Raw genomic sequence first — 15,271 nt, forward strand, 5'->3', positions numbered from 1 at the left:
AGTACATCCTCCAGAGTCAATCTTCTCATTTCTTTTCTTCTTGGCAGTTGCAGTATGCCTTGAGCCCTGCCAGTTGATGAGATATGAGGTGGAAAGAAGAGTCTTGCACAAAACTTTTTCAGTCATATACCAGTAATGGTCTTCTGTAGATTTTCCTCTTCATGTTTTTCCCAACTGAAGGGGATTTTATCAAAGATTTTGGTGTCAGATCACTCAGGGGCTCAGAATAGGAGAGGAACTATAAAGGTGGTCTGAGGCCCAGAGCTGGGATCCTCTTTAGGAAGGACCAAAGTGGTTTTTAGTTTAATTTCTGTGTGTTGGATGTACAAAATGGTACTGCAGAATGGTATACTGTGGGAAAATGGCTTATATTAAAAAATAGTGTATTTATAGATTACTTCTGCATTTACAGTCTGGTGGTTTGATGTGGTCTGCTATGAGAGCACAGCAGAAACATTCTACATCAGAATAGGGACCTAAAATCATAACTCATCACAAATTAATAAATATGGCCGAATACAATCAATAAGAAGTCCATGTAATGGTTTTTCCCTGACTTTACACTGGACAGGAGGTGTTTGGTTATCAGGCCTCCTATTTTATTTTACAACTCTAACTTTACATTTGTGCAACTCACATGCTCTTATGTACTGTAATGATGGTTATTTCATGAAAGGTTTGGAAACTGAACATGAGATGCTGTTTAAAGCTTTACTGAGAGACAGGGAAATTCTTTGTATCTCACCACAGACGAGGCGTTCTCAGCATTTGTGGTGCCACTTTGGCAAATATGTCACCAGGAGAAGCTAATATGACCTTCCTTTTTTTTAAGTAATATTTTCTACCACCCAGGACTCCTCAACAAGTCCTGTTCCACTGACTGGATGGAGAATTTTGGGCATGTTTCAAAACAGCAGGTTTTAGCTCAGTCTTACAAGCACAGAGGGCAGATTTTTGTTTAGGAACAGGCATCACTCTATAGCTGGATATGTGGGTGTTGGCTGGAAAAATCTATCATTTTAAATTAATTTTTTTTAAGTGATGCATGCTCAAATGTCAGAACACTGAGGGGTTTTTACTTGCAGATTACACATTTATCAAGCAGCTGTGACATTAAAGTAATCTTACTCTGGTTACAGTATGCATTTTTCAAGGGCACAGGCTTGCATGATGATTCTGAATTCCTGTGGAATTTAACTGAGCAACAGCTGGTCTGTAGGATGTGTAGATTTTAACAAGGTAATGTCTGTGTTTTGGCAAAGGACTTGTGTGACCTTCTGCTGAAGCTGTTGCAAAGTGCCTTCTTCCTCCATTCAAGTCTGTAGGGGTCCTGAAACAGTATTTGTGTGAATTTTCTCCATTTTCTCTTCTCCTCTTGATTTTATCACAAGTAAATTCTAAAAAATTCTTCAATGGGGTATTAGGGGGAAAAAAAAAGAAAATAAAAAGGTCATCAACACCACTAACTACAGCATAGGATGGAAAGAATACTCTTTTTGGCTTGTAATTGTGTCAGATTCCTTTTCCCCACGGTTGTTGGTTGGGGTTTTTTTTCACTTGAGAGAGGTTTATGGTGCTGTCTCTGCCGGGATAGCCGTGTCTCAGGGCTGAAGTTGTATTTCTCCCGGAGTTCCTAGAGGTGATGTTATCTTTTGTTCACTCAACAGTATGGTCATTCCTGAGAGCATCTGTCACTTTGGGCATTGTAAGATGGATGAGTCTCAAGTGAACTGCTGGTTGAAGCAAATGGTAAAAATAAGAAAAGACGTGGGGGTTGGGGGTCTTCAGAGGGGACAGACAACAAGGAAGCACTGTTAAAAATCAAAAGTAAGCCAGACCATAGTGGAAGAAAGAGCCAAGATGTGAGTCACGTCAGCAGATCTCACAGGTCTTGGCAATGAAGATTGGTGATTGATGAATTCTGAAGAGGTCTTCTGCATCTTGGCAAAAATGCTGTTGATTTGTTTCCTATTTCATTTGCAAGTAAAGGTGGATAAGAAGGAGATGACCTGAACATAAGATGAAAAACATATTTTTTTGTCACGTTATATTATATGGTCAGGACAAATTAATGTTGCCAATATTCTGGAAAAGGGTTAACTGTATTTTGTGTGTCTTAAATATTGTGTGATTATCTGTCAGTTCTGAGTGGGCACATAACAGTCTAAAAACCAAAGCAGCGTATCAGCAGTTTAGCTTTTGGAAAAAAAAAAAGGAAACTTAAAATTCTTAGTTGATGGCATTTCAGAAAGTACTTAATATTTTTAAAAGAGGTAAGGTTCCCTACAGCATCTCTGATTTAGCTGAACTAATTGAGTTAGACTTTTTAACGGAGAGAAAGTGGTGCAAAACCACATAAACCCCAAGAAAACTGCCTTGAATGCTCTGACAAGCAGATCTGCACCCCCCACCCCCAAGCTGAGCAAAGGTCTGTGTTTGCAAAAGCAGCCAGCAAAGGACAAAAGGCACTTACAGCCCAGTGTGTGTCAAGGTTTGGGAAGGGTCCAGGAGGATCTTGGCTTGAAAAATTATTTTGTCACCCTGTTGGCATTGGTCCATAAGGGGAAGCACTGGTTGAAAGGCGAAGAAATTAAGATGATTAGAAGCTTTAAAGCTTCACAAATGGTGGAGTATCTCTCTTCTCAATGGATATAAATAATAGATGAAAGACTGAGAGTGACAACAAAGGCTCAGGGCCTTTAAGAGAATGTGTGCAGCCTGAATAGAGGTCTGTGGCCTAGGGCCAAAGGTCCTAGCTTTGAGTGTAATTAGAAGAAAATACAAAAATGTCATTACTAGCAGGTGAAATGTTCAGCACGTGTCTGAAAAATAGCAATTTCAGAGCCAGGAGCAGCTGGAATTGGATTACTGACGTTCTGCAGTGGCTGCAGGCTGTGCAGAGCCCTACAGTTTGGTCCGGGGCTGCTGTGTTATCCCTGTTATCCCTCTGTGCCGGAGCTGCTGCCAGTGTGGCGGGGACGCGCAGGGACGTGGGGGCAGCATCGGTGCTCCCTGGCAATAGAGCTGTTTAGTGCCTTTCTTCAGGACACAACAATCCTGCCCAAAACCTTCCCTGAGCCAGAGGTGAGGGTTACAGCTGCTCTCTTAAACAGGCTGATGTTTAAAATTGAGAGGAGGAGGAGGAGGAAGCTTTAAGGGCGTTAATTTTAAAACCTGGAGTTTGAATTTGGGGTGTACATCTGAGTTCTGGTTTTGCCAGTGGGCCTGTGCCTGTAGTCCCTGATTTAAGCCTTAAAATTCCATCTGCGAGCACCAGGGAAAATTCCTTTAAATCTTTTGGCAAAATATGGTCTGTTTCTATTGAGAAACCAAACCAGTTTGTCTGCCTAAGAAAGTCTTGTCAAAGTCCACTCAATGACAACTTAATTTAAATCTTTTCCTGATGTTAATTGGTGTTCTGTACAGCCCTAGGTATTTTAGGAGTTATTATTTTGCTTGCTGCTTGCTACACCATTTTTACCATTCTTTGGGATATTTCAGGTGTATTTTCTTTTATTAAGTGCGATTTCTATTAGTAATGTTTTCACTTCAGTATTTTTATGGAAAGCCAGATAGGAGAGCAACCAGCTAATTCTGATTTAATTTTGATAGGGTAGATAACTGTTCACCCATTTAGGTTGTTTCTTTATAAATAGTAAAATAATTACTTTTGCATTATCATATATATTTTTAATGTTTCTACAACAGTTAACTTTATCATATTAATGTGATAAATTCCTAATCTGTCATATAGTGACTTCAGTGCCAAAAATGTGCAAATTCTGAGTTTGGACTTCTGGTAGAATATAGAGAAGCAACCAAGCACTTTCAACCAAGCATTCCTCTAAAGAAAAATGTGATTTTTATGATCATTGGCCCACTTTTCTCACCCTAGACCAGGTTTCCACAGGAAGGGTTTTTGTCTTGTTATAAATTATATGCTGGCATGAGTAATTCTGATTTTTTTCTCCCTTTTTATTTTTCAGGTGGTCAGGAGTTTTAAACAATGCAGCAAGGCTTCACAAACTCTTAGCTGCATCCTTTAATCATGACTGCATTTCGAATAGGTTGAAAGGAATCTGAGAAGGTACCATACTTGCCTTTCCTAATAGACAATACACTGTATGTTTGTGATCTGCATCTCTGCTTTCGTTTCCATTGACTGCATTTTAGGAGCTGTGTGGACTGTAAATAACGATTTTATTTTTGTTTCAGGCATGTAAAATATCCAAGTTCTTAAAAAAAAGTCATGAAATTCAGTTCATATAATCAAAAAGCCTTCAACAGAGGGCTGATTTGTGCTTCCATTTTTTTCTTAGATAGCCACAATGAGGTCAACTTCATTATTTAATGACACTTCTTTTGAAGCTGTAACAATCTTCTTCTGCTGTTTTACTTAGAGGCTCTGCAAATATCTAAGCAACTAGCTAAATATATGTTTTATGCACTTGGAGGGTGAATGTTTGTTTGTTTATTTGTCCTCTCAAAGGGTTTAAAACAAATGGGAAGAAGAATGCAGATCTTGGTAATGATTGGGGTGGATTTGTGCTTCCAACTGAGATTCTCACAGGTCTTTTTTTCCCCTGCCTTCTGAGAGGGGGGAGGCTTGCCTCAGTACACAATATTGGGTTCACATAGTTTCTTGCTGCATTTAAATAGCCAGTGTACCCAGAAGGCTGAAGATCTATTCCTGCTTTATGACCTGTTGTATCCCTGGGGGCAAGGGCAGCCCTGAGCGGAGCAAGGGGGTCATGGCCACAGCCCAGGTTCTGCACAGCCCTCGGGGGCTCCCAAAACCTGCCCGCAGGAACATTCTGCTTGGCAACATCTGGAACGTGGCATAAATCTGGAAGAGGGGGGAACCTCCAGGATTTTGCTCCGCCAGGTGCTAGGAGGAAGCAACATTAGCCTTTTTGATGGGGGAGGCAGATTCTGTGGACCTGAAGTTAGGCTAAACAATTGCAGAGGTCAAAGGACAGCTGAGTTCGGTCAATGAGACACCCTGGGGTGTATTTTGTTACTTAGTAAAAGGAGCACCATCCTAAAACCCTAAAGGATTCTCTTGAAAATCTGTGTTGTGAAAAGGTTTTATGAGTCTGATGGCAAAAAGTGCTGATTTAGCTAAGGAATGCTTGCTTTTGTCTAAATGAAAGGCTAATCCTTACCAAATGTTGGCAGCTATTATAGTGCAGTCAATGCAGGTCTGAAAGGACAGTTAGAGTAGAAGTGTACTTTGGGATCCCAAATGTTTATCATTTTAATGGTTCTGTAACTGAAAAGATTTCTGAAACTTTCACCCTTTATCCTAAAATTTAAACCATGAAAAAATTATCTGAAAAAGTAATAAGTAACTCTTCACTTATAATTTAAAAAACTGTTCATAAGGGAGCTGTGCCTGCCTGGTTGGTCTGTATTCCCTGACAAATTTGCTTTAGATTTTCAGGGTACCTCCTGGCTTAAAGTGTAACTTCCTTTAATCTGCTAACACTTATTAAAAGGCAGGAAAAAAATGTGTTTTTTCTGGTCTTGAGTAATTTTTACTGTTCTTATTTCAATGCTCAGGACAAAAAAAAAATAAAGAATAAGTTTGGGGTAATTAATTCCAAGAATTTGTTTAGCATTATCTTTCTTTAAAAGGACAGCTTATTAACACTTAACATTTGTCATAGAAACAGATAAGAAATCAATGTCAGAGCCAAGACCTTGTAAATAACCCGAAAGGAAATGTAATAATGGCTGACTTCACCACAGAGGTGGTGGGGGAAGGACTGGGCATGTGGCAGAAAAGGTTCAGTGCTTTTTGTTTTCCTTTGGAAGGGGGGGCTGCTGCAAGGCATGACCCAGAGCCTCTGACTCGCTGGCCCTGCGGTCTTACACAAACACTCGTGGTTGTATTAGGAAGAAAAAGGTACTTGGGAGCCAGTGGTGGTGGTGTTTTTGTAGTGACCAGCCTGGTGTTTCATCATGATCTGTAGAAGAACTCTGTAAGAAGAGCAAAAAAAAAAGAATAAACTGCGTCATTTTCAAGGTTGGGGGAAGTGAAGAAAGACGTTGACACATTGGTTTGGTTTATTTTTGAAAGAAACCTCCTTGCAAAATGCAGCTCTTTGAAGAGTTTAATTTTTAAACTCTTCAGAAGTACTCCATACAGATGCCTAGCATTGATTTATGTCAAGGTTAAGGCACCTTTAAACAAATAAAGTCGGGAATGGATAAACCTACTAAAATACAAATCGCCTATTAAACACAGAAGATGTTTGTATAGCATTCAGGTTGCCACAAAACTGACACATGTCCTGAAATTCTCCTGATAACCCCTTCTAAACTCATCAGGAAATGATGGCATGTGTTTGAGGGGTACACAAGGGAGCAGCCAGAGAGGATAGAGATGGAAGGTCAGGCTTTAGCTTTGACTTTCTCAGCTTCAGCTTCATGCTTTTGCAATAGGGTGATGGCAAATGAAGAAAGGATTAAGTGATTTATTTATCAATGAGATTGTTCTGGCTTCTGCTGTAGGAATTCAGTGAGAGGTCTGAGACTATTTTCAGCTTTATCCCTACAGACAATGACTATCACATTTTACATATATATCTATGTGGAATTAAGTGCTATATCTTTATAATTAAACTGCTTAGAAGAGTACATATTGGAGCTGAAATGCTTAATTTAGTTTGTAAATCCAGAATGTAACTACTCAGAGTACATAAAATAGGTTTAGATGTGTTATTATATTTTTTTTCTCATCTACTGGAGAAAAATGTTCTGTGTTTATAAACTGTTTATTTAGCAGGGGTTTGGGTTTTTAAAAAAATTTTAAAGCAGATTTTAGCCCACAGTGAGAATTTTATGGATAGTATTTGTATTCCACTGCGGCAACAGTCACAGAAAAATATTTTGATTATTAGTTTCTTGAGTACCAGGATTTACTGGAAGTTTTACGTGCATGCCATGAAGAATATGTAGAACCTGTAAATATTCTGTGTTGCTGACTCATTAAACCGTAATAGCAGCTTTGGGAATCAAGATTGCCTGTGCTAGCATGCTTATGTTGCATGTAAATTAAGTCCAGCCTGTAAACATCATTAAGATTTTGGGGAGAAAAGTACAGAAGGGTATCTAATGCCTCCAACAAGTCAAATATTTTATTACAATTTTTTTTCATGTAAGACACAGGTGCCCCTCCCCCCAAATTTATCGTAATGGTTGATGAGTTGCATTACAGTACAATATAAGCATTAGAAATTGAAAATTATTTCCTTCTCCTATTAAGTATTAATAGTATGTTATTTGAATTTTTTGATTTCTGTTTCAAGTAAAGATGAAGGTGGGTTTTTTTCCCAATGGTGTTGTATAAATGTTATTTGTGGACATTTATCCCACAAACAACTTTTGAGACTCCTAAGTATCTAGAAAAGGTAGCTTGAATGTCAAAACTCTTTTTTTTAGCCACATCCCTGGATATGGTGTTCAAGTGTTGTTCTGTTGATTGCCTGTTTCTTGAAAATTTCATCCTAACTAAAATCTGGGATATTGCAGATGGACCAACAGTGATGTGCATCTTTGATCTCAAACAGGGTTGCCTCCGGTAATTTCGGAGATTCTGGACAGAACTTTGTTTATTTTACAGAAGAATTTGTGGTATTCTAGGGAGGGGAGAAAGTAGAGTCAGCTTTGACACGTGACAAACACATGTTGTGGAAAAGGAAGAACTCTACAAAGCACTCTGCACTTGGAAGTTCATTTCCACTAAAATTATCTATGAAAACTTTGGACACAATTTCCCACCAGCAGGGAAGTTGCAAAAAGTGTCTGATTGATAGTAAATTGACATCACTTGTGGATTTAAGCTGATTGTTACGGTTTTGACCTATAGAGGGTTTTCTTGTCTGTTCAGAGCATCGTTTTCTACATAGAAACGGCCATGAAAGCAGCTGGTTTTGCTGTGTTGGTCTTTTCTTGTCTCTGCTGAAAATGGGCTGAAAGTGACTGCAGAAATGTTAGATGTGCCTCTGTATCTAGTGACTACATGGGAGCTTCAGATAAGAAAAATCTTGTTCCGTTTTAAAACATATTTTGAGTCCAAAAGAGCAGAAGCATGATCATTTTGACTTATTTGAAAATGGTACTTTTGGAAAAGCTGTGCCCAGGTACGTGCTCTGTGGGAACTTGACAAACATTTTGACACAAGCCTCTGTGAAAGAAGAGGGGCTCATTTCCACCTTTGCTGGTTCCTTTTTAGGGATGACTAAGCCTTGTAAAACTGAGGAGAACTCTTGTTCAGGCTTGCCTGTTTTCAAACTGGGCTCTGGAGAGAAAAACAGTCCTTTTTCGGAGGATGTGAGGAACCAACAGCTTACCTAACCTTCTATCCAAGTGCATTAGTGAAGGCTAGTTTAATTACTTAAAGCTGACTTTATTTCTTTTTGATTAAATTTTATTTTTAAATCTAGAAATCTGTGTTAGGGATTCTTTCAATAATCTATCTGAAGAGGGAGAGGAACAAAGCTTGATGGTGCTTTTGGCAGAATTATGCACTTTACAAGTGAAGGAGAAGGGGGAAATGCCATGCATGAGTCACTTGGATGCAGGGTGTTACCCTTTATACAGAGTCAGAGACACGTTCTGGCTGCAGAGACTTTTTCTTTTTCTTTTTTTTTTATTGGTAACCCTGAAATTACTTTCAAGTTGCATATTTGAAGAAGTGCCATGGTACATCTCCAGCTCTGCCAGCTTCATGGGGGAAAGAAAGTTTGCTTGCAGCAAAAGAAAGGTTGGAGTCAACAAAGTTTTACTCCAGGGCTTTATTTTTAGCCTGTTGCAGCTGTCAGAAACTAGAACGTGGATCAGATAAGATGAATATGGTGGAAAAAGAAAGTATTAAGTGGGTATTTGTGGAGAATTGGGTCATCTTTGTTTGGGAAGTTTTAAGAGCCAATGTAATCTGTATTACCATTATGGCTATTATTCAGAAAGTTTTATTTTTATTAGTGTCAGTTTGTATGTGTTTCAAGAACTGAGAACTATCAGAACCACTAATGTCTCTGTGAAATGAATAGCGATTTGTTTATATTGCTTGGCAATAAAAATATCTTTTCCTCTCTTATTTAGCAGCACTTTCACATGAGAAAACTTTAAAAAAAAAAAAAGAAAAGAAAAGAACATGGGGAAAACCGCTTTTATTGTAGATATACATATCTAAAATTATCTTTATTAAGGATTTTCTTTTTAATGCTGTACAATCTTATGTTGAGATGTGTCAAAATGGATTACATTTTAGCTTCTATTTTCTGTATCTTAATAGGGATTTTTTTTTGCTGTTTCCTATCAAGTAGTGTCATCTTGGTGAGCAGTCTTTAAAAATGTCAAGCATAAGTTCCTACACAAATGGTACTTTCTGCCTATAATAAATAATTAGCATAAGCTGTGATGTTTAAAACTTAAAATTTTGCAGCCCGGTGGCCTAAGTATTTACAATAATTTACATACTTAAATAAATAATACATATATGTATGCTAAGCCATAAGGCACAGTCCTACTCCATAGTCCTACTGAAGGCAGCACCAGGCAGGTGAATATGAAGAGTACTGAGTTCTGAAAGCAGATCAGGAGAACTGGTGTAGAGACAACTTGCAGGAAAAAAAGAAACACAAGCTGAGCAAACTCAGTGGCTGGAAATTACTTCAATATCATTAGCTTCATATGGGGGTCTTTGTTAGTCCAGTTGTGATGAAGAGTTGGTCCACGAACTGAATTGATAAGGCATTTGAAGCGTGCCTGGGATTGTTGGTGAAGTGCTCAGCTTCCAGGTGCCCAGTCCTACAGTGCTTAATAGATGATCATTCCTCTCATTTTCACGAGCAATGCCAGCTGAGATGCCATTGTGATTGCTTCTTTTTATGGCATTACATGGCTCTTTTGAAACATTGGTGACTTTGCCTTTCAATTTCTCAGGATAGAAGCAACTGGAAAAAAAAAACCAAACAAAAATATAATTCATAAAAGTCAGCAATTAGTGATAATTACCAGCGTTAAAATTGGTGACAAGCACAGACTTGTGTTTATTTAGAAAGACCATTCACTGAGCTTCCCAGTTATGGAATTTTTTTTTTAATGGTGGAATATTAGACAGTGTTCTCTTGAAATTAACATTAAATCATAATTAGAAACAAAGCTTTAAATTAATGGGTGCATCTGAGAATATAATTTACTTCATAGATTTTTGTAAACTACCTAAATAGATTTTATATCTCTAATGCTTCTGAATACTTTGTTTTAATTGGTAAATACTAAACATAGTTGTTAGCTAATAACTTACAATAAGATCTGTGTATTAACAGAATATATGTTGTGACTAAACACTTATGTATATGAAAAGTATATAAAAATAACTAAGTTTCAATTAAAATGTATTGGGTTTGAGAACAGTTACTAATTTTGAATACATTATTTGAAGAATTTGTTCTTATTTTATTATGTTAGTTGCTTACATACTATATTAATTTTATCTGCTGTGTTATTAAAAGTGGTAGCTAAATGAATTCATAGAATCATAGAATGGGTTGAGTTGGAAGGGACTTCAAGACCATCTAGTTCCAACCCAGAGCCTCACCACCCTCACAGCGAAGAACTTCTTCCTAATACTTACTGTAAATCTATATTCTTTCAGCTTAAAGCCATTTCCCCTTGTGCTATCACTCCTTGCCCTTGTCAGAAGTCCCTCTCCAGCTTTCTCCTAAGCACTGGAGGTCTGCCTGGAGCTTTCTCTTCTCCAGGCTGAGCAGCCTCAACTCTTACAGCCTCTTCTCACAGAAGAGGTTCTCTCCTATTCATGGCCCTCCTCTGGACCTGCTCCAGCAACTTTGCATCATTCTTAGTATGATGGAGACCCCAGAGCTGGATGCAGCACTGCAGATGGGGTCTTACCAGAGCAGAGCAGAGAGGCAGAATCCCTTCCCTTGGCCTTCTGGCCACGCTGCTTTCGATGGAGCGGGATGCGGTTGGCCTTCGGGTGCACATGGCTGGGTCGTGTTGCTCTTCCTGTCAACCAACACCCCCAAGTCCTTCTCCTGAGGGCTGCTCTCAGTCCATTCCCCATCCAGCCTGTATTTAGGCCTGGGGTTGTCCCAGCCCAGGTGCAGGACCTTAATGAAGTTTTCATGGGACCACTGAGAAGTGGTGAGATCCTGTGAAGCCTGGAGAAGCCTGTGAGATCCTTCTGCATGGGATCCCTTCCCACCACTCTTACCCCATTGTAGAAGATTACCAAATTTTCAGGCACAATTTGTCCTTAGTGAAGCTGTGTTGGCTGTCATCAGCCACCTCCTCATTTTCCATGTGCTTTAGCACAGCTTCCAGGACGATCTTCTCCATGATCTTGATGGGCAGGAAGGTGATTCAAACATAACTGTCTGACTGTGTGAACAGGCCAGGTTGTTGGAAGAATAAATTGTAATTCGTGTCTGCTACTAATTGCAAAATCAAAATTACACAACCAAAATAGGTCTTGATCCTGTAGCTACGATTAAGCATCATTGCTGATTTTGTTGCATTGCACTGGCATTAATAATGCGGTTAATAGTCCTGTTGATTTAGGACAGAAAACGTAAGTCAGGAAAGCTATGTATGCATGTTTTAAGGAGGCAGGCTGAGGTTTTCAAAAGTGCTCCTTGGTGATTTATTTGTGCCATCCCTGCCATGACTCTGTGAGCATATACTCCTTTTAAAATAATGAAGTCTTTTAACAGTACATAAACTTCAAAATCGAAAGCGATGGTTGTAGGTTGATAACACTTTTTCCCCTCCTGAAGGTTTTTGTATTGAAAGAGAAGTGCATCCCTTTTGTTCAGGGTGCATAGTAATGTTCCTTTTCCTATGTATACTCTGAAAGGTCCCTGCAGCATAAAAGTATTTGCTCCGTCTTCTACTAATTTATTTAGAAAACCCTACAAAACCTCCACAGTAACTTATCTGCTCATTTCATAACCATTTGAAAGGACTCCAAAAGCTTTGCAGTCAGAATAGGCTAAATCCACATAATTAACTCCTGAAAGCTTTTATATGTTTTCCTTCATCTGCTTATTACATCTGGTTTTTTAGGAAATGGCATCAAATGAAGCTTGGTACATGCTTAATCTTAAATCACCTCAGTCCTCATTGGAGGAATGTGTTGGTGCACTGGCTGCACCAGTTTTTCCCTCACTGTGTTGTAAGATTTTTAACCCATCTAGAATGCAGCATATATTTTTTCCTGAGTGGGAGCCATAATCTGGAGAAAAGTAAAGCCAGGGCCATTTTGTAAAACTTGACTTGAGCTCAGTTTGCAGCGACTTCTGTACCATTGTGCCTCTCAGTGTACTCTGTGTTTGATTGTGATTGTAAACTGCTCTTTGTGTGCACAGCTCAGTGGATAACACTGTTAAAAAGACCTAAAGAAACATTTCAAACTTGAGGTAAAAGAGATGAGATGGTGTTTCAGTTGCTATTTTTGGTGCTTTTCTTTTGCCAGCCTCAATGTCACATCACTGCTGGTTTATCCTGTGAAGCTGAAAACTCTCAGGTCATTGAATTTCTAAATCTGCAATTCAGACCTAAATTTTTGCTTTAAATCACTTGGGGGTGATTTGAAGTTCATTCATGTAAGCTCTACTTAGTAACACCATCCTGCATCCAGGTGTTAATTTTACCTTTAGTACGTTTATTGTTTTGTGCTGATCCTGAGGACTGTAGGAATGGTCTTGGGGTAGAAGGGATGGAGCAGTAAGGGCATAGCAGTCTCCATATTAGGACCACTTGTGATTTGCTTTCTGTTTGATGTTGTGGGGAAGCAGCTGCCCTCTTCCACCATCCTGCATTTGGCTGTGTAGTATATGCATTTTTCTGTCTCTGTGCAAGGAATTCTCCAAATCCCAGATAATCTGATGCAATACTCCAAGTACAGATACCATTAGTTGAGCAATAAGAGAAAGAACCTTGTCAGGAAAAAATATGTGTTTTTGATCCTTCCCATTACTTTTACACAGTAGTGGCAACATTAGACTGAATGATGAGACTCTAAATGGTATTGAAAGCAAACAATATTTTCTTAAAAATAAAATTAAAAATAAAGATGAGAGGAAAGTGCACTGTAAATAGGGTGAATCCAAACTAATAATTAATTTCTTTTGAAAGACATTGTGAATGAGTTATTTATCTGTCACTTGCTACATAAGACTGTAAGCTCTTTTACAGTTGAGTTTGAATCCCTAATGAAGACAAAACAGGGTTTAAAAAACCTTGAAAAGACCTTAAAACCTTAAAAACCTTTTAAAACCTTGAAAAGACTGTGAGGAGGGAGAAAGAGGGATCTTACAGTAGTTATTAAATAAGGTTTCTACTTCACCTTAAAATCTTGTTTTGAGTCACACATAAGTCTTCCCCACTGAATGCTACCGTTGATGCTGTACATAGACTTTTGACTTTGAAGTCTGCACTTCTAGTGAGTGTATATATTTGTTATTGTCATTATTACCTGACATTCTTTCTGCTGTATGCATGCTCAGGGTACATCCTAGTGATGCTCTAATGGGAAACAATAATACTCCCAGAACATGACTAAGAATGATGTAAACAATCAAAAACACTAGCTGTACCTGAAACAACCAGTTCAGTTTTTCTGCAGCACAAATAGATGCCTGCTCTCTCTTTGCCTGAGATAACCCTTTGAGATACAGAAGCTGTGTTGGGCCTGGCAGTGCCTTTGTGGAGGAACTTGCTTTCTTTTCCTTTGAAGAGAAACTTCTCTGTGGGGTAGGCCAGATCAGAAGCCAGATTATGTGTTTTGGAGAACACAATTACATTATTAGGTTAAACACAAAGTAAGGACTTGATAGAGCTGACTTAATGGAGGGTGTTTGCATCAGATTCATCATTCGCTATCAGGTAATTGTGAAATTGCTTTAAGCCATAACAACAACACTCACCCCCTCCCTCATCCTCCCGTTCGGTTCCTCTCCTTTAAAGTCTCTGGGGTCATGACCCACCTGGAGGCCAAATATGTGGTATCTGGTGTACTGAATGATCTGATTATATTTTTACTAGCAGAGCCTTCAACTCAATGTGCAGTTCTGGCTCCCAGGAGTTATTGAGTCATGATCCACTTTTCAGAGGTGACTTTTATTTTTGTTTGACTTTTTTTTTTTTTAATGCAAAGAAGCACAGTCATCTTTTTTTCTGTCTAAAAGTGGGTAGTGGTTACTGTGCTTACACACTGCTGGGCCTGGGCTCTGGTTTTTCTCAAACATCTCATGTCATGTTTCTGCACAGATCTTTTGAAACCTGGGTGACCACATGGAACAAGATTATGTGCTTGAATTGACAAGGCCTTTTTGTAAATTCAGCTTCTGTCTTTGAAAGAGTGATTAGAATTTCCCTGAGTCCTTCACCACACAGTGAAGTGATGCAGTGTTAAAATCAATTCTCTTTGAAATTTTGCTTTTGTAATTTCCATTTCTGTCTGCTTTGATAGAAGCTCATGGTAATTGTAGTTCTGCTTTCCACAATGAATACCCATATTAATTGTTTTATTTAAAGCTGTAGCAGTAATCCTCCTTTACCTGTGGTCAGGTTAGAGGCATTTCCCAGTTGCCTTGTTGGTGTGTCTTTGTAAGGAGACAGATGGAAATGTGAGGGCTGCCTTCCAGCTCTGTTTTAAGGCAGCTCTCACTCCAGCAAATCTCATCGTTAATCCTCTAGTTCAGTGATGGGCCACTGCAAAGAAAGCTTGAAATGGGTTTAGGAAATTGGTTTTGTAGAAGCACAGCAGAAATGGAGATGTGCTGGGTGGTGCTTTAGTATCTGAATCTTTTCAAAGAACACTGAGAGTGATAGAGCCTGGAGGTGGGGGTGATCTAAATTTTAGGAAATTCCCCTATTATTTCATGTTTTCTTTCAGATTTAATTTTGAAATTATTCAATTCTGATAATGTCTTCTAATCCCCATAGTAAGTTTTAAGGAAATTAAATAAAATTCATCTGTGTACAGTGGGAAACTTGTTGAGGGAGAGGGGAAGCCTTAGGAGTGTTGCCAAATTGGACCTCCTTCCTTGGTAGAGTGGTGGGGAAGGAAAAAGTATAGCAGCTAAATACACATACACTTTGCACATACTAACATTCTGTAGAGTTCAATCCAAAACAGAACTTAAAATGTTGTCAAGAGAAGTAGGCAACTCAAGAATTACACTGGGATCCATCCAGTGGTGCAGGTAAAAGGAAAGATGAGTGCTGGAAAACTGAA

At 38.8% G+C, this 15,271-nt stretch overlaps 1 protein-coding gene across 5 annotated transcripts in view; it reads left to right on the forward strand.

Moving 5' to 3' along the window:
• Positions 1–15,271, forward strand: part of GREB1L (GREB1 like retinoic acid receptor coactivator) — a 132,151-nt gene that overhangs the window by 52,610 nt on the left and 64,270 nt on the right. For all 5 annotated transcript variants that reach the window (XM_030969324.1, XM_030969348.1, XM_030969341.1 and 2 more), the window contains one exon: positions 3,987–4,087. The gene's annotated coding sequence lies outside the window, so the exon portion shown is untranslated. The remainder of the gene's footprint in view (positions 1–3,986; positions 4,088–15,271) is intronic.

The sequence above is a fragment of the Camarhynchus parvulus genome, chromosome 2, assembly GCF_901933205.1.
Source record: "Camarhynchus parvulus chromosome 2, STF_HiC, whole genome shotgun sequence".
In the NCBI taxonomy this organism is placed as follows: Eukaryota; Metazoa; Chordata; class Aves; order Passeriformes; family Thraupidae; genus Camarhynchus; species Camarhynchus parvulus.